Raw genomic sequence first — 7745 nt, 5'->3', positions numbered from 1 at the left:
GACTTAGCATTCCCCAATGGCACCAGTTTGCTACCTGTAGCAAATCCTATAGGCAACTTTGTCAAAGGTAGCTGGCAGATCCAGCAGTATTAATTATGTTGTCTCTGTTCCAAAGCCAGACTGAAATGGGTCAAGAGCAGATGTGTCACCAGAAACACCTGACGTTGTTTTTACTTGTCTTCTATTATACTGGTCTATGACCGTAATAAACTTGAATTGTCACCTGACGTTGATCTGCCCCGGCCCGCTGAATCACCTTTCCCCTCCCAAAAAAAGGCAAATTAGAAGCAAGGCTGTAATTGGCCACAAGGCCTTTTAGACAGAGAAAGGTCTGGTTTTCCAACAACAGCTCAGTTGTGGCCAACTTCAAGGTTTGGGCACTATTCCCTCTACCAGAGGTGTAATAATCCTGGGCAGAGGAGCTCTTATTTTCTCCCAGCCTTCATGGGTAGGGATCTGTTTTGTAGGTGGGACGCATTCACGCCCTCTAGAATCCTAGCTGCATCAGTCCAAAGACTAGCCATGAGTAACTGTCAAGATAGTCAGGTTGGTTCAGAGAACCTGATGGGCAAAGGTTTGTGCAAAAATTGCACAGCTAATAACAATCACCCTCATCAAGAGAAGAGGTCTGGGCTGAGGTGCCATTAAATCCTGAAGTACTCTGAATAATTGGGCTGGAGAAGATTAATCTGATCAGTAATGCAGAATGTGCCTTTCTCACGGCTGTCACAGTCAGTTTGGCAGCCTCTGTGATGTGTTCTGGTCTTCCCACCCCCTTTTAACTTGCCCAGCTCCTCTATGAACTATGGGAGCAAGCCAATTTATTGCCTGAGTAGAGATGTGAGGAAGTGTGTGTGTAGGGGGGAGATTTTTTGAAGAGAAGGGGGCATTTTCTGCAATGAAAGAAATGGAAATGGAGGAACTATGGAAAAAACACACACCATCTTGTTCTCTGTTTATTGGAGTAACAGAACTGCTTTTCAGGCACAGTTTTATTTATTTACTTAATTCACTTATACCCCATCTTTCTCTCCAATGGGGACCCAAAGCAGCTCACATCATTCTCCTTTCCTCCATGTTATCCTCACAACAACCGTATGAAGCAGGTTAGGCTGAAAGAGCGTAACTGGCCCAACATCGTCACCCAGCAAACTGCCATGGCACAACTGAGGATTCGAACCTGGGTCTTCCACATATTGGTCTGACACTCTTAACCACTACACCACTGTATTCACTTGAAACACACAATGTTAACATTTCCACTGGGGCAAATGATGATAACAATAATAATTCCTGTGTATAATACAGATCTATACAACACATTTTAAAGGATATGTTTATTATTTACATGTAGCTAATTTTGTTCACAATTGAAATAAAGTGTGCTATGATGGTAATATGCTGTGAAGAGTTCAGTGTTTCTAGAGTTGATGAAGTTCTGCTTGATTTCCAAATACTGTATTTATTCAAACGGAAGACGTCCTTGCATGTAAGACAACCACCTTAAAATGTTATACACAAAGTAAAATATTATTGGATATAACTGTGTCAGAACCCACAGCCAGCAACGTAGTACACACTTTCCAGGAAAGGTAATACTTTATTGAAGAGCTATAGATGCATTAACATAAGCATTGTTAAGAATGGCAGTTGCCCCTTGGGCATAATAGGATATAGGGTATTCATATGGACCCCCCCCCCACTGCGCTGACCAATTAGGCACCCTCCCGAGCACGGGATAAAGCTTGCAAACCGTTGCTAGCCGAAGCTGGGAACTCGCACTCTCCCACAGCTCCCTGGAAAAGGCAGACACCACAACTCCCACCTGCACATCTTTACAGATAAGCGTTTCAGCACAAAGCACAGAAAGGAACGCAAGAGCAATTACACTGACACTGCCTGACCATCCCAACCCCCATGGCAGCATAGCTGACAAACTGTCACAATGTAAGATGATTGTGCAATCTGTGAGAAAACAACTAGTCTTGCATTTGTGTAGATACTGTGTATGAGACTTCTGTCCCAATAAAACTCTCTTATTTTTGCTACAGATTGCTACAGAATTTGTTTCCTACTTCCAACCTATTTCATTTTTTCCCTCTAATACATGTGTTAAGGGGACATAGGTCTTGGTCTCCCTCTCGTTCTGCTTGTCAAAAACATTTGAAGTCAGTAAATATGCCAAACAGCACTATTTTATATGGTGCGGGATAATTTATGCATATTATGTTGGTTGAAACAGCAAAATTGGATTAGGTTTTGATGAGATATATATATCCCCCCCCCCCCCCCATTTCAATTTTTTCCTCAAAAGAATCCAGAGAACAATGGCTCCAGAATTGCTGGAAATCTTACCTCTCTGCCCCTCAGCATTTAATAGTATTTCAAGGTGCTGCCACAGTCTCCCCAGAGTTACCATTCATATTCTCAAAATCCCCCTGGAACATTCTGGAATCCCACTGGATCCATTCCAGTGGGAATGGATCTCTTCCTCTGCTCCTTAGCTCCTGCAGGGAGGAGAAATAACCAATTGAGATGTCAGGAGAGAAGGCTCTGCCCACAGGGCTTCACTTCTAGCTCCTTTACTCGCCTAGCAAAGAGAAGCAGGCAGCGACACCTGCCGGTATCTAGAGGAACGATCAAACAGCAACCGCACTGGCACCCCAAAATCACTTGCACTTCTGCTGCGGCTTCTGAGCTTGAAGCTATGGAAAAGCACAAGGGGAGGAATGATATTGCTACCATCCTCCTTGTTGCAGCTGGTTCCAAGGCCTGGGCCGCAGCCAGCCTGCCAGCCCACAGGACCATTGGACATTCTCCTTCGTCCTGCAACTTTTCCCTGCCAGGAACAGATGGCTGCAGAATTCTGCTTACCCTGCAAAGGAAGGGAAGCCACAGACCCAGCAAAGTTGGGTTGCTCTTCTAGTGAGTGCTGCAGACCCTAACTTGGTTGGGATGGGTGGGTGGGAGGAGCCTTGTGGCTCAGAACTGGAACACAGGAACATTGGGGCCATGTCAAAGCTTGAGGGAGCATGGCAGAATAGATAAGGCTTCTTTTGGCCTCCAGAGACAGGTTTACATTCAAACAGCTGAGTTTTGTCCACCCAGGTTTGCCTTCATTCTGTCAGCTATGCTGCCATGAAAGTTGGGGAGGTTGGTCTGTGTCTGGTTAATTGCTATTGCTTTCCTTTCTGTGCTTTTTCTGCTGAGAGCCAAAATGCTTTATACAGATGTGCAGGAGGGTGTTGTAGCGTCTGGGATTTCATTAGGTGCCATGGGAGAGTGTTCGTTCTCAGCTTCAGCTACCTAACGGTCTCTAAGCCTTAGCCCAGGCGCGGGAGGCCGCCTAATTGGCCAGTACTGTGGGGGGGGGGTTTGCATACGAATAACCTATATCCTATTATGCCCATGGGGCCGCCGCCATTCTTAACAGTGCCTATGTTACTGCATCTATAGCTCTGCAATAAAAGTATAACCGTTCCTGAATGCGTGTACTTCGTTGTTGGCTGTGGGTTCTGACACAATCCAGGGCTTGCTCTCTCCTCTTACTGAGAAGCCCGGGGCCCAAAACAAACCTCCTTCCTTGTATTTGGGACACCTGGATGTTCATCTATCCAAGATCCTTTTTCCAGAAGGGTCGGGAGTCTGTAGAATTCATGAAGAAACTGGCTACAACAGTGGAAGTGTATTCATGCAAAATAGCACTATTTTGATTAAAATAGAGCACTAAAGCACTAAATTGGCTCCAGAGCACTAAATTGGCTCTGGAGAGGAAATATCTCGGAGAAGTTCCAAAATGGTACCACTGCTGCAAGGGGCAAAAAGGAGCCAAACCGGGAGGTGCAACACCTTCTCTGTATGTACATAAACCATCTGAACTGCGCTTCCAATAAGATTTTTGCACCTAAAAGCTCACTCTAGAAGTTTTCAACTCTTAGCCTGGCACAGATTCAAAGCACATCCATGTGATGCAAAGAGACCATGAAGTAGTAATATCCATTTCCTTCTTGAAATAAGAACAGGGTGCTTACCTGCAGCAGCTACTATTCAAGTGGTCATCTATGCAGAGAATCCTTCCAAGAGCTTTTTGGCACCAACTCTGCCAACTTGGGGGGGGGGGAGAGAACAGCACCTGCCCACCCAGATCATGCTGCAAGATAACCAGCACCTGTTGCAAGAACAGAAGCTGTGTGACTCCCTCAAAAGAATATCAGATGCAGGCCACTAATTTGTCCTCCTTTCTGGTCACTGAGTAAGCACCCCTCTGGGAAAGATTGGCAAGCAGACCCACCCAGAGTCAGAACAGATATGATGATGAGGATAAAACACATTATGGGCAGCTTGGCCAAAGGCAGAGTAGATCCTGGCCTGTAAATTTAAGGAATGATGGACAGATGGATGGAGACCAGATGGCTGTTCTTAAGTGTTCAGGTGTGGGTATGCCCCCTGCTTGGTGCACTGGTTAAGTGCACAGACTCTAATCTGGGAGAATCGGGTTTGATTCCCCACTCCTCCACTTGCACCTGGCTGGATGACCTTGGGCAAGCCATAATTCTGGCACAGATGTCCTTGAAAAAGGGCAGTTTCTGTCAGAGCTCTCTCAGCCCCACCTACCTCACAGGGTGTCGGTTGTGGGGAGGGAAGGGAAAGAAGATTGTCAGCCGCTCAGAGACTCCCTTGGGTAGTGAAGGGCGGGGTATAAATCCCATCTCTTCTTCTTCTGCTGCTTAGGGATGCCAGCCTCCAGGAGGGACCTCGGAATCCACTGGAATTACAGATCATCTCCAGACTACAGAGGTCAGTTGCCCTGGCGGAAATGGATGCTTTGGGTGGTAGACTCTCTGGCATTGTACCCCACTGAGGTCCCTGCCCTCCCCAGGCTCCATCCCAAAACATACAGGCGTTTCCCAACCTAGAGCTGGCAACCCTTCCCCCCACCTGCTCCTGGTGCCCGGGGGGAACTGGCAATCCTACACTCTGCTAATGGCTGTGGGGGGGTCCCAGCTATCCCCTAGCAGAGTGAGTTTTAACAGTAGTGGCAGCTCACAGCACGAAAAGATCACTGCTGTGCTGGGGATCTGCCCCACATCCTTTATGAACCCCACCGCATTATAGGAATAGAAACATAGAGCTGGAAGGTACCCCAAGGATCCTCTAGTCCAACCCCTTGCACAATGCAGGAAATTCACGGCTACCTCCCCCCACTCTATGTCCAGAGAAAGACACCCCCCCAAAAAAAATCTTCCAGGATCCCTCGGCCAATCTAGCTTGGAGGAAAATTCCTTCCTGACCCCAAAGTCGCAATTGGCATTGCCCTGGGCATATAAGAAAGGAGCACAAGAGCCAAGCACTGGCTCCGTCCTTCCTGCTTTCCCTCTCGCAATCCAAATTCATAGTGAGTCACAGAATCAGCATTGCAGTCAGATGGCCATCTAGCCTCTGCCTGAAAACCTCCAAAGAAGGAGAGCCCACCACCTCCCGAGGAAGCCCGTTCCACTGAGGAACTGCTTTGTCAGCAAGTTCTTCCTAATGCTTAGCCAAAAGCTCTTTTAATTTTAACACATTGGTTCTGGTCTGACCCTCTGGATTGGATTTTTTCCAGAAGGCTGTTCCGCCAAGGCCCTGAAGATGTCAAGAGGACCTTGAGCTCATGCCCTGCCTTGGGTGGTGGGTTTTGGAAATAAACTGGCAACACAACCTCTGTTGAGTGAAACAGAGATGACCTTGGGAAAGAAGGTGCCATTGAAGCATAGTGGAACTTCAAGGTCACCTATAGCCACGTCCAGATGAGTGTGCTGGCTTGGGTCTGAGTGGAGAGCACAAAGAAAAACTATGTCCTGCTCTCAGTGAACCATTAAATATAAAAATATACTTTTCTGCTTCTGAAGTTTCAGAACATTCATTTTGACTTAGGGAACAGCATACATATCAGGTGAGAACAGAATGTAGTCACATTCTTCTGCAGGCAGCCATTCTCTCCCATCATTAAGGAAACAACTAGATATTATCTAAGAGTTACTGCCCGATCTTGCCCCTTTTCTTCTTCCCTTCCTGCTTTTTTTCTTTTTGTGTAGTATCATGCTGAATTGTAAACGGCCTTGAATGCAATGGCAGAAAGGTGGTATATCAGCCTATCAGAATAAGTGTATCTGTACATATGTGAAGGCCGCAAGAAGCAACAGAACAGCTACGGAAGACAAAACAAGGAAGTCTGCAGATTGTCCAAACACAGCACATGCTAAGGCTTCAATGACCCCATGCGACGTTGGAGCTTTGTGCTTGGAACTCAAGGCATGTCAGTCCTCAAAAGCAGTCACAAAAAGTTGAGGCACACTGGATGGGGGGGGTGCTTACATCTGTCGGCACACAATTTCCCTAACTGGTAACACCCCCTCCCCAGTGTCAGCTAGCTGCCATGTTTTGCTTGTTCCCGTCTCTAATCCTGGCTTGCTCGCTGCTCTGCCGCTTGCTGTAAACAATACTTGGGAGATTGTGGGAGCCAGTTCTGCCAGACGGCGTTATCTGTCTGGCCTTGTGAAGGAGGGTGGGCTTGTGTTCCACCCCTGGTGTGAATCTTTTGGCTCTCATGAGGCACTGCGACTCTCCCGATTATCATGTATCCCCCGCCAGGAGAATTCCCCCGCGCGCGCTCAATTTTTTTTCATTTGCTTAGCCATTTGCCTTGTCCTACTATATGAAAGGATGTTTCCGCCCCATGGTCATTCCTAACAATCATCCAGTGGATACGGTACCAGTTTTGTAATCTAATAAAGCATAACGCTTCCTTGGAAATGTGTGTGGAGATTTACTTGCTGCAGAACCTGATAGAAATTGTTAGGAATAACTTTTCCTCCATCGAGCCGAGTCTCTCCCGAGCGAGATGAGCGGTCCCGGTGGGGCAGGGGTTCCTACCCCGACAACTACGTCAGTGACCACCCCGGTCACTACGACGGTGCCTACCCTCGTCACTACGGTGCTACCTACCCTACGGTGGTGCCGGTGACAACCACAACCACAACAGCGGGAACAGGGGCGCCTGTGACAACGGCGAGCCCAGGAGGGCCCATCTCCACGGATGGAAGGGCCACCCCTAGATCGACGGTGTTGTTTATCCCGGTGCATTTGGGAAAAGGAGTGACCTACCGCTGTAAAGAGAGGGATTGGGGCTGGCATCTGGGCGACTCCACGCAAACTACCTGGTCGATGCCAGGGAGTAGGAATTGGGACAGTATCTTTGACCCGCGGTCTAGCTTAGGGAGCTTCGGAATGACCCCGGGCAGACCCATCTAGTTCCCACTGAGATCGTCAGTCAGTCCAGGTATGGACGTGAATGGGAGACTGGATGTGTTGGAACTGGACTGTCGCACTATAATGCGAGACATGGGACAATTGCTCCATAATCTGCCAGGGATAGTGGCTCGGGTGGTGCAGACCCAACTGGCCGCCCCACAAGTTCTGCCTCCCCCCTCCCCCCGTACCAGCCCCAGGACCTGGTCAGTCGGTCCCGCAGCCGGCCCCACCACCGCCTCCCCCCCATCCGCCGCCGCTGCCAGGGCAGCCGCAGGTCCCGACGCAACCGGTGGGTCCAGCCCCACCGCTGGCGATGGCACGACGCAAGGACTTGCTTGATGTTACGTTTTATGGCGACCCGGAGAACCTTTCTTTCTTTATCGTACAGGTGATGAAGTTTGTCGAGCGCTGGGCTCATCTGTTCCCCGACGAAGAAAACACAAGTGGATTTAATC

Source organism: Gekko japonicus, unplaced genomic scaffold (genome assembly GCF_001447785.1).
Source record: "Gekko japonicus isolate JY-2015 unplaced genomic scaffold, Gekko_japonicus_V1.1 scaffold2097, whole genome shotgun sequence".
Classification (NCBI taxonomy): domain Eukaryota; kingdom Metazoa; phylum Chordata; class Lepidosauria; order Squamata; family Gekkonidae; genus Gekko; species Gekko japonicus.
This window is presented reverse-complemented; position numbering follows the sequence as displayed.